This window comes from Bombina bombina, chromosome 8, assembly GCF_027579735.1.
Source record: "Bombina bombina isolate aBomBom1 chromosome 8, aBomBom1.pri, whole genome shotgun sequence".
Taxonomy (NCBI): domain Eukaryota; kingdom Metazoa; phylum Chordata; class Amphibia; order Anura; family Bombinatoridae; genus Bombina; species Bombina bombina.
The window spans coordinates 140354926-140372373 of NC_069506.1; the positions used below are offsets into that span (position 1 = coordinate 140354926).

General features: G+C 42.9%; 1 protein-coding gene across 1 annotated transcript in view; it reads left to right on the forward strand.

Moving 5' to 3' along the window:
• LOC128638893 (DNA ligase 1) overlaps nucleotides 1-17448 on the forward strand; it is a gene marked incomplete in the record, with an annotated part of 517030 nt that overhangs the window by 474532 nt on the left and 25050 nt on the right.

Here is a 17448-nt window from a genome sequence, read left to right on the forward strand (position 1 = left end):
AGCACCCCAGCAAAGCTGTTAAGTGTAACTTCCCTTACCCATAATCCTGTCATTCTCTTTGCCTCTGTCAATGGAGGTTGTGCGAAGATGGTGTCTGAAGATATTTAATCCTTTTATGGGTACTTTTCCCTGCAAGCAAGGGTGGAGTCTAGCTGTGTCCACATCAATCTCTTTAGTAAGAGTAGTGGTGGCTTTTAGCAGTTAAAAGGCGGTGAGGTGGTCTTTGCTTTACTTCTAACATTTTGCTACCCCTTTGCAGAAAGCCAGGGTTGGTTATTTTTTTTACTACAGGTCCCTAACAGGCAGTGGAGTACCGGTCACACCTTAGTAGCTGTTATCTGCCCTGCAGCTGCATCCACAGGTAAGTGTTTTTTTCTTCTAGGTTCTGAAGGACAGCACTTTTGAGGTTAACCCTCAGGTAAATAATTTTGGGACTAAATAGTTTATCCTTCTATGATTAAGGCTACTTCCAGGGGCAGCTTATTGACATCAGGGTCAATATTTTCTAAAAGCAGATTTCTGGCACTTTTTCACTTTTTATGAGATGTTGAGAGACTTAAGGGTTAACACAAGTTACTTGGTGTTTCCCTTAATTTACTTAGCAAGGGACTTTCAATATACAGGTAGCCCTCAGTTTACGCCGGGGTTAGGTTCCAGAAGGAATGGTTGTAAATCGAAACCATTGTAAATTGAAACCCAGTTTATAATGTAAGTCAATGGGAAGTGAGGGAGTTAGGTTCCAGGCCCCTCTCAAAATTGGCATAAGTAACACCTAATACATTATTTTTAAAGCTTTGAAATGAAGACTTTAAATGCTAAACAGCATTATAAACCTAATAAAATAATCACACAACACAGAATATATAAATAAACTAAGTTAAATGAACAAAAACATTTGCTAAACAGCATTATAAACCTAATGAAATAATCACACAACACAGACTTCACTTGCATTTTTCTGCAAACAGTTCTTTCTATGCATTCCAATCTGGACTGATTTATAGACAGGAAGATCTTGTTCCTTTGAAATCTGCTCAATAGCTCAGGTCTAGTTAAACTAATTAATTTCAGCTTGCTTGCCTTTGCTGCAACCTAAGCGGACAGCTCCACCTACTGGCTATTTTAATAAATGCACTGCTTCTCAATGCTTTTCAATAGCAGTTACATGACTGGAAAAAAGGTTGTTATTCTGAAACGGTGTAAATTGAACCGTTGTAAAACGAGGGCCATCTGTATTTAATTTCTTGTGCTTCCTGACATATTCAACTTTATTTTTTAGTTGTATGGGATAGCTTAACAGGAGAGGATTTAATTGGGCAGTTTCTTTGAACTTTCACGCTCTTATCCTCTGTGGGGCAGTTCTTTTCCGGCCGATCACTTGACCTCCGCATTTCTGCTGGAGCGGAGCAGCGTGAGCTTTAGAGGTGCTGACTTTACTGTCTCACTCGAACACTTAACAGCTTTGCTTCAATAATCGTAGGGGTTGGAGGAATCTACGGTTTCATCTCCTGAATCTCAGCTGTCGGTTTTCTCCTCTTACTAGTGGGATTATACTCCGGTTAAGGTAGGAGCCTCAGACAATCAATATTTTGTCTGAGGATTTCTTAGAGGTTATTCTAAATTTATTTATTTGTTGGGTTAGCCTCCGGATTATAATTTATTCATTTTGGGCTCAAATTAATAAATATATATATATATATTTTTCGCATTATAGTTAGTGGGATCTAATTCGTTAGCTTTGCACACTGAAAAGGATCAATATTTGTTTAGATGCTCAAATTGTTTTACCTATGCAATTCTGTTCCTCATGTTTAGCTAAGACTTTAAAATTTAAAGACAAGTTACTCCCTTCTGAGCCAAGTGTCTCTCAGGATACTGCTGTGCGTGATATGCCTCAGCTTTCTCCTCAAACGTCCCAACCCTTAGTTGTTTCTCATGCGGTGCCTTCTGTGTCCTCTTATCCCCCTGGGGGTGTTTATGTACCAGGGAATTTTGCCGCTCAGATAACTTCTGCAATTTCTGCAGCTTTGTCTGCTTTCCCTAATCCGGGTAAGCGTAAGAGGAAATCTTAGAATTTGTCTGCTAGTAAGGTTTCTGACTCTTTTAAATCTGCGTTGGTCAGCTTTTTTCAAATGTCTGATGAAGAGGATACTTCAGTAGCTTCTGAAGGTGAGATCTCAGACGCTGACACTTTAGCAGAAAAGTCTTCAGAATCTGAAGAGTTTAATTTTAGGTTTAAGCTTGAACACCTCGGGTTACTACTAAAGGAGGTTTTAGCTACTTTGGACAACTCTGAACCTTTGGTTGTTGTCAACCCTACGAAGTCTTCTAAACTGGATAGAGTTTATGATTCTCCATCTTCTGAGGAAGTTTTTCCTGTTCCAAGGAAGATGTCTGAAATTATTGCTCAGTAATGGGATAAGCCAGGGGTTCTTTTTCCCCCCTGTTTTTAAAAAGATGTTTCCTGTTGCTAATTCTATTTCTCTTGTAAAGGTGTATCCAGTCCACGGGTTCATCCATTACTTGTGGGATATTCTCCTTCCCAACAGGAAGCTGCAAGAGGACACCCACAGCAGAGCTGTCTATATAGCTCCTCCCCTAACTGCTACCCCCAGTCATTCTCTTGCAGCTCTCGACAAGAAAGGAAGTATCAAGAGAGATGTGGTGACTTAGTGTAGTTTTTACCTTCAATCAAAAGTTTGTTATTTTTAAACAGTACCGGCGTTGTACTGTTTTTACTCTCAGGCAGAAATTGGAAGAAGACTTCTGCATGGAGGTTTGATGATCTTAGCGGTTTGTAACTAAGGTCCATTGCTGTTCTCACACATAACTGAAGAGTATGGAAAGAAAACTTCAGTTGGGGGGTCTTTCTGCAGATTGCCTGCTTTGAGGTATGTTCAGTATATTTTTTTCTAGAGAGATGATAAGGTCTAGAAAATGCTGACAGTGCCTGGTATATTTGAGGTAAGCCTGATACAGTGATTTAACAACAACTGGGATCATGCTTGCAAAAAGGGATAATATTCATGTTAATACCTATATTACTTAGTCCTCTGGCTTATAGGACCTCTATAGAGGGTTTTGTTCCTGCAAAAATCGTTTTTAAGGGCAGGTAGGAGCCACAGCAGAGCTGTGGCAGTGTGTTTGACTGTTAACAGGTTTAATCTTTTTCTAATTCGTTTTTGGGCCTGAGGGGTTAATCATCCATTTGCAAATGGGTGCAATGCTGCTTTAGTCCCTTATACACACTGTAAAAATTTCGTAGAGTTTACTAATTTCTCTTGTAAGGTGTATCCAGTCCACGGATCATCCATTACTTGTGGGATATTCTCCTTCCCAACAGGAAGCTGCAAGAGGATCACCCACAGCAGAGCTGTCTATATAGCTCCTCCTCTAACTGCCACTACCAGTCATTCTCTTGTAGCTCTCGACAAGAAAGGAAGTAGCTAGAGATGTGGTGTTTTTATTTAGTCTATCTTCAATCAAAAGTTTGTTATTTTCAAATGGTACCGGAGTTGTACTATTTTAGCCTCAGGCAGAAAGTAGAAGAGTCTGCCTGTGGTCTTTGATGATCTTAGCAGGTTGTAACTAAGATCCATTGCTGTTCTCACACATAACTGAAGAGAGAGGTAACTGAGAGAGGTAACTGAGAGAGGTAACTTCAGCTGGGGGAATGGCGTGCAGGGTCTCCTGCTATGAGGTATGTGCAGTTTAAATTTTTCTAGAGAAATGAATATGCTAGAAAATGCTGTTAATACCGGATTTATTTAAGGTAAGCCTGATTACAGTGATTTAATAACGACTAGTATCATGCTTGCTGTAAAAGGTAATATTCTTATTACTTTCTCACATTACTGAAAATAAACGTTATTTTATACATATTGGTGATAATTTTATTGGGGCCCAGTTTTTTCCACATGGCTGGCTAGATTTTGCCTAGGGATAGTTTTGTTAGGCCCTCACACTGTGAATACAGGTTTTTGTGCCTTTCAAAGTCGTTATATGGGCAGGAAGGGCCACAGCAGAGCTGTGGCAGTTTGTTGTGACTGTTTTTTTTATCCAGTTTTGAAACTAAGGGGTTAATCATCCATTTGCAAGTGGGTGCAATGCTCTGTTAGTCTATTATACACACTGTAAAAATTTTGTAAGATTTACTGCTTTTTATCACTGTTTATCAATTTCTGACAAAATTTGTTTCTCTTAAAGGCACAGTACCGTTTTTATTTTTTGCTTGTTTACATTTATCAAAGTGTTTTCCAAGCTTGCTGGTCTCATTGCTAGTCTGTTTAAACATGTCTGACATAGAGGAAACTCCTTGTTCATTATGTTTAGAAGCCATTGTGGAACCCCCTCTTAGAATGTGTACCAAATGTACTGATTTTACTTTGTTATAAAGATCATATTCTGTCTTTAAAAGATTTATCACCAGAGGGAACTGACAAGGGGGAAGTTATGCCGACTAACTTGCCTCACGTGTCAGAACCTTTGACTCCCACTCAAGAGGCGGCAAGTACATCTAGCGCGCCCATGGCGTTTACTTTACAAGACATGGCGGCAGTTATGGATCATACCCTTACAGCGGTATTGTCCAAACTACCAGGGTTACAAGGAAAGAGAGACAGCTCTGGGGCTAGAAAAAATACAGAGCACTCTGACGCTTTAGTAGCTATGTCTGATATCCCCTCACAATATGCAGAAGCTGAGGCAGGAGAGCTTCTTTCTGTGGGTGATTTTTCTGACTCAGGGAAGATGCTTCAACCTGATTCTGATATGTAAACATTTAAATTTAAGCTTGAACACCTCCGCGTGTTGCTCAGGGAGGTCTTAGCTACTCTGGATGACTGTGACACCATTATAGGGCCAGATTGGATAAATACTATGCAGTGCCTGTTTACACTGATGTTTTTCCAATACCTAAAAGGTTTTCAGAAATTATTACTAAGGAATGGGATAGACCAGGTGTACCGTTCTCTCCCCCTCCTATTTTTAAGAAAATGTTTCCAATAGATGCCGCTACACGGGACTTATGGCAAACGTTCCCTATGGTGGAGGGAACAGTTTCTACCCTAGCTAAGCGTACAACTATCCCCGTCGAGGACAGTTGTGCTTTCCTAGATCCAATGGATAAAAAGTTAGAGGGTTACCTTAAGAAAATGTTTATTCAACAAGGTTTTATTCTCCAGCCTCTTGCATGCATTGCCCCAGTCACTGCTGCTGCGGCCTTCTGGTTTGAGTCTCTGGAAGAGGCCTTACAGTAAGAAACTCCTTTGGATGATATATTTGACAAGCTTAAAGCGCTTAAGCTAGCCAATTCATTTGTTTCTGACGCCGTTGTTCATTTAACTAAACTAACGGCTAAGAACTCAGGTTTTGCTATTCAGGCGCGTAGGGAGCTATGGCTTAAATCCTGGTCAGCTGACGTTACTTCAAAGTCTAAGCTTCTCAATATTCCCTTCAAGGGGCAGACCCTATTCGGGCCTGGACTGAAGGAAATCATTTCTGATATTACTGGAGGAAAAGGTCATGCCCTTCCTCAGGATAGGTCTAACAAATTAAGGACCAAACAAACTAATTTTCGTGCCTTTCGAAACTTTAAGACGAGCGCGGCATCATCTTCCTCTAATACAAAACAAGAGGGAAATTTTGCCCAGTCCAAGCCGGTCTGGAGACCTAACTAGGCTTGGAACAAAGGTAAACAGGCCAAGAAGCCTGCTGCTGCCTCTATGACAGCATGAAAGATTGGCCCCCGATCCGGTAACGGATCTAGTAGGGGGCAGACTTTCTCTCTTCGCCCAGGTTTGGGCAAGAGACGTCCAGGATCCCTGGGCGTTGGAAATTGTGTCCCAGGGATATCTTCTGGACTTCAAAGATTCTTCCCCAAAAGGAAGATTTCACCTTTCACAATTATCTGCAGACCAAATAAAGAGAGAGGCATTCTTACATTGTGTTCAAGACCCTCCTAGTTATGGGAGTGATCCACCCAGTTCCAAAGGAGGAACAGGGGCAAGGATTCTATTCAAATCTATTTGTGGTTCCCAAGAAAGAGGGAACCTTCAGACCAATCTTGGATCTCAAGATCCTAAACAAATTTCTCAGGGTCCCATCTTTCAAGATGGAGACTATTTGAACCATCCTACCTATGATCCAGGAGGGTCAATACATGACTACCGTGGACTTAAAGGATGCTTATCTTCACATTCCGATACACAAAGATCATCATCTGTTTCTCAGGTTCGCCTTCCTAGACGGGCATTACCAGTTTGTGGCTCTTCCCTTTGGGTTAGCTACGGCACCAAGAATCTTTACAAAGGTTCTGGGGTCACTTCTGGCGGTCCTAAGGCCGCGGGGCATAGCAGTAGCCCCTTACTTAGACGACATTCTGATACAGGCGTCGAATTTCCAAATTGCCAAGTCCCATACGGACATTGTTCTGGCATTCCTGAGGTCTCATGGGTGGAAAGTGAACGAAAAAAAGAGTTCTCTATCCCCTCTCACAAGAGTTTCCTTCCTGGGAACTCTGATAGATTCTGTAGAAATTAGGATTTACCTGACAGAGGCCAGGTTGTCAAAACTTCTAAATTCCTGCCGTGTTCTTTATTCTACTTCTCGCCCTTCAGTGGCTCAGTGTATGGAAGTAATCGGCTTAATGGTAGCGGCAATGGACATAGTGCCGTTTGCCCGCCTACATCTCAGACCGCTGCAACTCTGCATGCTCAGTCAGTGGAATGGGGATTACACAGATTTGTCCCTCTACTAAATCTGGATCAAGAGACCAGGGATTCTCTTCTCTGGTGGCTATCTCGAGTCCATCTGTCCAAAGGTATGACCTTCCGCAGGCCAGATTGGACAATAGTAACAACAGATGCCAGCCTTCTGGGGGGCAGTCTGGAACTCTCTGAAGGCTCAGGGGTCATGGACTCAGGAGGAGGCTCTCCTTCCGATAAACATTCTGGAACTAAGAGCGATATTCAATGCTCTTCAGGCTTGGCCTCAGCTAGCGGCAGTGAGGTTCATCAGATTTCAGTCGGACAACTTCACGACTGTAGCTTACATCAACCATCAAGGGGGAACAAGGAGTTCCCTAGCGATTTTGGAGGTTTCAAAGATAATTCGTTGGGCAGAGATTCACTCTTGCCACCTATCAGCTATCCATATCCCAGGAGTAGAGAACTGGGAGGCGGATTTTCTAAGTCGACAGACTTTTCATCCGGGGGAGTGGGAGCTCCATCCGGAGGTGTTCGCACAGTTGATTCAACGTTGGGGCAAACCAGAACTGGATCTCATGGCGTCTCGCCAGAACGCCAAGCTTCCTTGTTACAGATCCAGGTCCAGGGATCCCAAGGCAGCGCTGATAGATGCTCTAGCAGCGCCTTGGTCCTTCAACCTGGCTTATGTGTTTCCACCGTTTCCTATGCTCCCTCGTCTGATTGCCAAGGTCAAGCAGGAGAGAGCATCAGTGATTTTGATAGCACCTGCATGGCCACGCAGGACTTGGTATGCAGATCTGGTGGACATGTCATCCTTTCCACCATGGACTCTGCCTCTGAGGCAGGACCTTCTACTTCAGGGTCCTTTCAACCATCCAAATCTAATTTCTCTGCGGCTGACTGCTTGGAGATTGAACGCTTGATTTTATCAAAGCGTGGTTTCTCCGGGTCGGTCATTGATACCTTAATACAGGTGCGAAAGCCTGTCACCAGGAAAATCTATTATAAGATATGGTGTAAATATCTTCATTGGTGTGAATCCAAGGGTTACTCATGGAGTAAGGTCAGGATTCCAAGGATATTATCTTTTCTCTAAGATGGATTGGAGAAGGGTTTGTCAGCAAGTTCCTTAAAGGGACAGATTTCTGCTCTGTCTATTCTTTTGCACAAACGTCTGGCTGAGATTCCAGACGTGCAGGCGTTTTGTCAGGCTTTAGTCAGAATTAAGCCTGTGTTTAAACCTGTTGCTCCGCCTTGGAGTTTAAATTTAGTTCTTAAGGTTCTTCAAGGGGTTCCGTTTGAACCTTTGCATTCCATAGATATTAAGCTCTTATCTTGGAAAGTTTTGTTTTTAGTAGCTATCTCCTCGGCTCGAAGAGTTTCTGAGTTATCTGCTTTACAATGTGATTCTCCTTATCTCATTTTTCATTCCGATAAGGTAGTGTTACGTACCAAACCTGGTTTTCTACCTAAGGTGGTATCTAATAAAAATATCAATCAGGAGATTGTTGTACCGTCACTGTGTCCTAATCCTTCTTCAAAGAAGAAACGTCTTTTACACAATCTTGACGTGGTTCGTGCTTTAAAGTTTTATTTACAAGCTACTAAAGATTTTCGTCAAACATCTGCATTGTTTGTTGTCTACTCTGGACAGAGGAGAGGCTAAAAGGCTTTGGCAACTTCTCTTTCTTTTTGGCTAAGGAGTATAATACGCTTAGCTTATGAGACTGCTGGCCAGCAGCCTCCTGAAAGGATTACAGCTCATTCTACTAGAGCGGTAGCTTCCACATGGGCTTTTAAGAATGAGGCTTCTGTTGAACAGATTTGTAAGGCGGCGACTTGGTCTTCGCTTCATACTTTTTCTAAATTCTATAAATTTGATACTTTTGCTTCTTCGGAGACTATTTTTGGGAGAAAGGTTTTGCAGGCAGTGGTGCCTTCCGTTTAAGCACCTGCCTTGTCCCTCCCTTCAAGCACCTGCCTTGTCCCTCCCTTCATCCGTGTCCTATAGCTTTGATATTGGTATCCCACAAGTAATGGATGATCCGTGGACTGGATACACCTTACAAGAGAAAACAAAATTTATGCTTACCTGATAAATTTATTTCTCTTGTGGTGTATCCAGTCCACGGCCCGCCCTGTCATTTTAAGGCAGGTGTGTTTTTATTTTTAAACTAGTCACCACTGCACCCTATGGTTTCTCCTTTCTCTTGCTTGTCTTCGGTCGAATGACTGTTGGTGGCAGTTAGAGGAGGAGCTATATAGACAGCTCTGCTGTGGGTGATCCTCTTGCAGCTTCCTGTTGGGAAGGAGAATATCCCACAAGTAATGGATGATCCATGGACTGGATACACCACAAGAGAAATAAATTTATCAGGTAAGCATAAATTTTGTTTTTTTTTCACTGTTTTGCAGTTTATGTGGTAGTTTTTTTCTCTTAAAGGCACAGTACCGTTTTTTTATTATTGCTTTTTTCACATTTATTAAAGTGTTTTCCAAGCTTGCTGGTCTCATTACTAGTCTGTTAAACATGTCTGACATAGAGGAAACTCCTTGTTCATTATGTTTAGAAGCCATTGTGGAACCCCCTCTTAGAATGTGTACCAAATGCACTGACCTTTCTATAAGTTATAAAGACCATATTATGGCTTTTAAAGATTTATCACCTGAGGTTTCTGAGACTGACAAAAGGGAGGTTATGCCATCTAGCTCTCCCCACGTGTCAGAACCTATAACTCCCGCCTGCGGGACGCCAAGTACATCTAGCGCGTCCAATGCGTTTACTTTACTAGACATGGCGGCAGTTATGAATCATACCCTCACAGAGGTAATGTCCAAACTGCCAGGGTTACAAGGAAAGCGAGACAGCTCTGGGGCTAGAACAAATACAGAGCTCTCTGACGCTTTAGTAGCTATGTCTGATATACCCTCACAATGTGCAGAAGTTGAAGCAGGAGAGCTTCTATCTGTGGGTGACTTCTCTGATTCAGGGAAGGCGTTACTTCAGTCTGACTCTGAAATGACAGCATTTAAATTTAAGAAGCTTGAACACTGCGTGTTGCTCAGGGAGGTTTTAGCTACTCTGGATGACTGTGACACCATTGTAGTCCCAGAGAAATTGTGTAAAATGGACAAATACTTTGCAGTGCCTGTTTACACTGATGTTTTTCCAATCCCTAAGAGGTTTTCAGAAATTATTACTAAGGAATGGGATAGAGCAGGTGTGCCGTTCTCTCCCCCTCCTGCTTTTAAGAAAATGTTTCCTATAGATGCCGCTACACGGGACTTGTGGTAGACGATCCCTAAGGTGGAGGGAGCAGTCTCTACCCTAGCTAAGCGTACAACTATTCCTGTCGAGGACAGTTGTGCTTTCCTAGATCCTATGGATAAGAAATTAGAGGGTTTCCTTAAGAAAATCTTTATACAACAAGGTTTTATTCTCCAGCCTCTTGCATGCATTGCCCCAGTCACTGCTGCAGCGGCTTTCTGGTTCGAGTCTCTGGAGGAGGCTTTACAGGTAGAGACCCCGTTGGATGATATCCTTGACAGGCTTAAAGCTCTTAAGTTAGCCAATTCATTTATTTCTGACGCCGTTTTTCATTTAACCAAGCTAACGGCTAAAAATTCAGGTTTTGCCATTCAGGCACGTAGGGCGCTATGGCTTAAATCCTGGTCAGCTGATGTCACTTCAAAGTCTAAACTTCTCAAGATCCCCATCCGGAGATATTTGCCTAGTTGATCCAACTTTGGGGCAAACCAGAACTGGACCTGATGGCGTCTTGTCAGAACGCCAAGCTTCCTTGTTACGGGTCCAGGTCCAGGGATCCCAAGGCAGCGCTGATATATGCTCTAGCAGCGCCCTGGTCCTTCAGCCTGGCTTATGTGTTTCCACCGTTTCCTCTGCTCCCTCGTCTGATTGCCAAGATCAAGCAGAAGAGAGCTTCGGTGATCTTGATAGCCCCTGCGTGGCCACGCAGGACATGGTATGCAGATCTGGTGGACATGTCATCCTTTCCACCATGGACTCTGCCGCTAAGGCAGGACCTTCTACTTCAAGGTCCCTTCAAACATCCAAATCTAATTTCTCTACGTCTGACTGCTTGGAGATTGAACGCTTGATTCTATAAAAGCGTGGTTTTTCCGAATCGGTCATTGATACCTTAATTCAGGCTCGAAAGCCTGTCAGCAGGAAAATCTATTATAAGATATGGTGTAAATATCCTCATTGGTGTGAATCCAAGGGTTACTCATGGAGTAAGTTCAGGATTCCTAGGATATTATCTTTTCTCCAAGAAGGATTGGAGAAGGGTTTGTCAGCTAGTTCCTTAAAGGGACAGATTTCTGCTCTGTCTATTCTTTTCGTCTGGCTGAGGTTCCAGACGTTCAGGCGTTTTGTCAGGCTTTAGTTAGGATCAAGCCTGTGTTTAAACCTGTTGCTCCGCCATGGAGTTTAAATTTAGTTCTTAAAGTTCTTCAAGGGGTTCCGTTTGAACCTTTGCATTCCATAGATATTAGCTTTTATCTTGGAAAGTTCTGTTTTTAGTAGCTATCTCCTCGGCTCGAAGAGTTTCAGAGTTATCTGCTTTACAATGTGATTCCCCTTATCTGATTTTCCATGCAGATAAGGTAGTGTTACGTACCAAACCAGGGTTTCTTCCTAAGGTGGTATCTAATAAGAATATCAATCAGGAGATTGTTGTTCCTTCACTATGTCCTAATCCTTCTTCAAAGAAGGAACGTCTATTACACAATCTTGATGTGGTTCGTGCTTTAAAGTTTTATTTACAAGCTACGAAGGATTTTCGTCAAACATCTGCTTTGTTTGTTGTCTACTCTGGACAGAGGAGCGGCCAAAAGGCTTCGGCAACTTCTCTTTTTGGCTAAGAAGTATAATACGCTTAGCTTATGAGACTGCTGGCCAGCAGCCTCCTGAAAGAATTACAGCTCATTCTACTAGAGCAGTAGCTTCCACATGGGCTTTTAAACATGAGGCCTCTGTTGAACAGATTTGTAATGCGGCGACTTGGTCTTTGCTTCATACCTTTTCTAAATTCTATAAATTTGATACTTTTGCTTATTCGGAGGCTATTTTTGGGAGAAAGGTCTTACAGGCAGTGGTGCCTTCCATTTAAGTTCCTGCCTTGTCCCTCCCTTCATCTGTGTCCTAAAGCTTTGGTATTGGTATCCCACAAGTAATGGATGAACCCGTGGTCTGGATACACCTTTACAAGAGAAAACAAAATTTATTTCTCTTGTGGTGTATCCAGTCCTCGGCCCGCCCTGTCATTTTAAGGCAGGTGTTTTTTATTTTTAAACTACAGTCACCACTGCACCCTATAGTTTCTCCTTTTTTTCTTGCTTGTCTTCGGTCGAATGACTGGGGGTGTCAGTTAGGGGAGAAGCTATATAGACAGCTCTGCTGTGGGTGTCCTCTTGCAGCTTCCTCTTGGGAAGGAGAATATCCCACAAGTAATGGATGAACCCGTGGACTGGATACACCACAAGAGAAATACATTTTTCAGGTAAGCATAAATTTTGTTTTGTGACTCATGGCACACTGCCTAAAGTAGAAGGAGCTATTTCTACTCTTGCTAAGATAACTACCATTCCTATAGAGGATAGTTGCTCTTTTAAGGATCCAATGGATAAGAAGCTTGAGGCTTACTTAAAGAAGGTGTACATCCATCCGGGATTACAGTGGCAACCTGCAGAAAGTATTGCCACGGTTGAGAGAGCAGCATCTTATTGGTGCAATGCCTTGTCTGATCTTATTACAGAGGAAACTACGGTAGAGGAGATCCAAGATAGGTTCAAAGCTCTTAAACTGGCCAATACGTTTATCTGTGATGCCAACATGCAGATAATCAGACTGGCAGCTTAAGATGTCTAGCTTTACTGTGCTAGCCCACAGAGCTTTGTGGTTAAAGTCTTGGTCGGTAAAACTCTGTTTGGACCTGATCTGACAGACTTCATTTCAGTGATTACTGTTGGAAAGTGATCTTTCTTTCATGTAATTGGCAAGAGTCCATGAGCTAGTGACGTATCGGATATACAATCCTACCAGGAGGGGGAAAGTTTCCCAAACCTCAAAATGCCTATAAATACACCCCTCACCACACCCACAATTCAGTTTTACAAACTTTGCCTCCTATGGAGGTGGTGAAGTAAGTTTTCTTTGTTGATATGTGCTTCTCAGCATTTTGAAGCCCGATTCCTCTCAGAGTACAGTGTTTGTCAGAGGGATGTGAAGGGAGTATCACCTATTAGTTTTATGGTTTTCCTCACAGGAAATCTTTTCAAAGGTTCTCTGTTATCGGTCGTAGAGATTCATCTCCTACCTCCCTTTTCAGATCAACGATATACTCTCATATTCCATTACCTCTACTGATACTGTTTCAGTACTGGTTTGGCTATCTGCTATATGTGGGTGGGTGTCTTTCGGTAAGTATGTTTTCATTACTTAAACACTCTCAGCTTTGGTTTGGCACTTTATGTATTAATATAAAGTTTTAAATATATGTATTGTACTTATAATTGCCATGAGCCAGGTTTATGTATATTTCTCTTGTTAAGTGTATCCAGTCCACGGATCATCCATTACTTGTGGGATATTCTCCTTCCCAACAGGAAGTTGCAAGAGGATCACCCACAGCAGAGCTGCTATATAGCTCCTCCCCTCACTGCCATATCCAGTCATTCTCTTGCAACTCTCAACAAAGATGGACGTAGTAAGAGGAAAGTGGTGTATTATAGTTAGTTTTTTAACTTCAATCAAAAGTTTATTTTTAAATGGTACCGGAGTATACTGTTTCATCTCAGGCAGCATTAGAAGAAGAATCTGCCTGTGATTTCTATGATCTTAGCAGAAGTAACTAAGATCCATGGCTGTTCTCACATATTCTGAGGAGTGAGGTAACTTCAGAGAGGGAATGGCGTGCAGGTTTTCCTGCAATAAGGTATGTGCAGTTAATATATTTCTAGGGATGGAATTTGCTAGAAAAATGCTGCTGATACCGGATTAATGTAAGTTCAGCCTTAAATGCAGTGATAGCGACTGGTATCAGGCTTATTAATAGAGATACATACTCTTATAAAAATGTAATATAAAACGTTTGCTGGCATGTTAATTGTTTTTATATGTGTTTGGTGATAAAACTTATTGAGGCCTAGTTTTTTTCCACATGGCTGGTTTGATTTTTGCCTAGAGACAGTTTCCTGAAGCTTTCCACTGTTGCAATATGAGTGGGAAGGGCCTATTTTAGTGCTTTTCTGTGCAGCTAAAAATACTGACAGAGACATTCAGCTTCCCTCTGCATGATACAGGACATCTCTGAAGGGCTCAAAAGGCTTCAAAGTCGTGTTTGAGGAGGGTAACAATCACAGTAGACTGTGGCAGTTGTTGTGACTGTGTTTAAAAAACGTTTTTGTCATTTATTATTCTGTTTTTGTTATTAAGGGGTTAATCATCCATTCAGAGATTTCTAATTTTAAATTTAAGCTTGAGAACCTCCGTGTATTGCTTGGGGAGGTAGCTGCTCTGAATGACTGTGACACAATTGCAGTGCCAGAGAAATTGTGTAGGCTGGATAAATACTATGCAGTGCCTGTGAGTACTGATGTTTTTCCAATACCTAAAAGGCTTACAGAAATTATTAGTAAGGAGTGGGATAGGCCCGGTGTGCCCTTTTCCCCACCACCTATATTTAGAAAAATGTTTCCAATAGATGCCACTACACGGGACTTATGGCAGACTGTCCCTAAGGTGGAGGGAGCAGTTTCTACTTTAGCAAAGCGTACCACTATCCCGGTTGAGGACAGTTGTGCTTTTTCAGATCCAATGGATAAAAAATTAGAGGGTTACCTTAAGAAAATGTTGATTCAACAAGGTTTTATTTTACAGCCCCTTGCATGCATTGCGCCTGTCACTGCTGCGGCAGCATTCTGGTTTGAGGCCCTGGAAGAGGCCATCCATACAGCTCCATTGACAGAAATTGTTGACAAGCTTAGAACTCTTAAGCTAGCTAACTCATTTGTTTCTGATGCCATTGTTCATTTGACTAAACTAACGGCTAAGAATTCAGGATTCGCCATCCAGGCGCGTAGGGCGCTATGGCTCAAATCCTGGTCAGCTGATGTGACTTCAAAGTCTAAATTACTCAACATTCCTTTCAAGGGGCAGACCTTATTTGGGCCTGGTTTGAAAGAAATTATTGCTGACATTACTGGAGGTAAGGGTCATACCCTTCCTCAGGACAGGGCCAAATCAAAGGCCAAACAGTCTAATTTTCATGTCTTTCGAAATTTCAAGGCAGGTGCAGCATCAACTTCCTCTGCTTCAAAACAAGAGGGAACTTTTGCTCAATCCAAGCAGGCCTGGAAACCTAACCAGTCCTGGAACAAGGGCAAGCAGGCCAGAAAGCCTGCTGCTGCCTCTAAGACAGCATGAAGGAGCGGCCCCCTATCCGACAACGGATCTAGTTAGGGGGCAGACTCTCTCTTCGCCCAGACGTGGGCAAGAGATGTTCAGGATCCCTGGGCGTTGGAGATCATATCTCAGGGATATCTTCTAGACTTCAAAGCTTCTCCTCCACAAGAGAGATTTCACCTTTCAAGATTATCTGCAAACCAGATAAAGAAAGAGGCATTCCTAAGCTGCGTACAAGATCTCCTTGTAATGGGAGTGATCCATCCAGTTCCGCGGACGGAACAAGGACAGGGGTTTTATTCAAATCTGTTTGTGGTTCCCAAAAAAGAGGGAACCTTCAGACCAATTTTGGATTTAAAGATCCTAAACAAATTCCTCAGAGTTCCGTCATTCAAGATGGAAACTATTCGAACCATTTTACCCATGATCCAAGAGGGTCAGTACATGACCACAGTGGACTTAAAGGATGCTTACCTTCACATTCCGATTCACAAGAATCATCATCAGTTCCTGAGGTTTGCCTTTCTAGACAGGCATTACCAATTTGTAGCTCTTCCATTCGGGTTGGCTACAGCCCCAATAATTTTTACAAAGGTTCTGGGCTCACTTCTGGCGGTCCTAAGACCGCGAGGCATAGCAGTGGCTCCTTACCTGGACGATATCCTGATACAGGCGTCAAGCTTTCAAATTGCCAAATCTCATACAGAGATAGTTCTGGCATTCCTGAGGTCGCATGGGTGGAAAGTGAACGAAGAAAAGAGTTGTCTATCTCCTCTCACGAGGGTTTCCTTCCTAGGGACTCTAATAGATTCTGTAGAAATGAAAATTTACCTGACGGAGTCCAGGTTATCAAAACTTCTAAATGCTTGCCGTGTTCTTCACTCCATTCCGCGCCCCACGGTGGCTCAGTGCATGGAAGTAATCGGCTTAATGGTAGCGGCGATGGACATAGTGCCATTCGCGCGCCTGCATCTCAGGCCGCTGCAATTATGCATGCTCAGTCAGTGGAATGGGAATTACACAGATTTGTCCCCTCTACTAAATCTGGATCAGGAAACCAGAGATTCTCTTCTCTGGTGGTTATCTCGGGCCCATCTGTCCAAGGGTATGACCTTTCGCAGACCAGATTGGACAATTGTAACAACAGATGCCAGCCTTCTAGGTTGGGGTGCAGTCTGGAACTCCCTGAAGGCTCAGGGTTCATGGACTCAGGAGGAGAAACTCCTCCCAATAAATATTCTGGAGTTAAGAGCAATATTCAATGCTCTTCTGGCTTGGCCTCAGCTAGCAACACTGAGGTTCATCAGATTTCAGTCGAACAACATCACGACTGTGGCTTACATCAACCATCAAGGGGGAACCAGGAGTTCCCTAGCAATGTCAGAAGTCTCCAAGATAATTCGCTGGGCAGAGACTCACTCTTGCCACCTGTCAGCGATCCATATCCCAGGTGTAGAGAACTGGGAGGCGGATTTTCTAAGTCGTCAGACTTTTCATCCGGGGGAATGGGAACTCCATCCGGAGGTGTTTGCTCAATTGGTTCTTCGTTGGGGCAAACCAGAATTGGATCTCATGGCGTCTCGCCAGAACGCCAAGCTTCCTTGTTACGGATCCAGGTCCAGGGACCCAGAAGCGGCACTGATAGATGCTCTAGCAGCGCCTTGGTTCTTCAACCTGGCTTATGTGTTTCCACCGTTTCCTCTGCTCCCTCGTTTGATTGCCAAAATCAAACAGGAAAGAGCATCGGTGATATTGATAGCGCCTGCGTGGCCACGCAGGACCTGGTATGCAGACCTAGTGGACATGTCATCCTTTCCACCATGGACTCTGCCTCTGAGACAAGACCTTCTAATACAAGGTCCTTTCAATCATCCAAATCTACTTTCTCTGAGACTGACTGCATGGAGATTGAACGCTTGATCCTATCAAAGCGTGGTTTCTCCGTGTCAGTAATTGATACCTTAATACAGGCACGAAAGCCTGTCACCAGGAAAATTTACCACAAGATATGGCGGAAATATCTTCATTGGTGTGAATCCAAGAATTGCTCATGGAGTAGGGTTAGGATTCCTAGGATATTGTCCTTCCTCCAAGAGGGTTTGGACAAAGGATTATCAGCTAGTTCTTTAAAGCGACAGATTTCTGCTCTGTCTATTCTTTTACAGAAGCGTCTGGCAGAAGTTCCAGACGTTCAGGCATTTTGTCAGGCTTTAGTTAGAATTAAGCCTGTGTTTAAACCTGTTGCTCCTCCATGGAGCTTAAACTTGGTTCTTAAAGTTCTTTTTCTGATGGCTATTTCCTCGGCTCGAAGAGTCT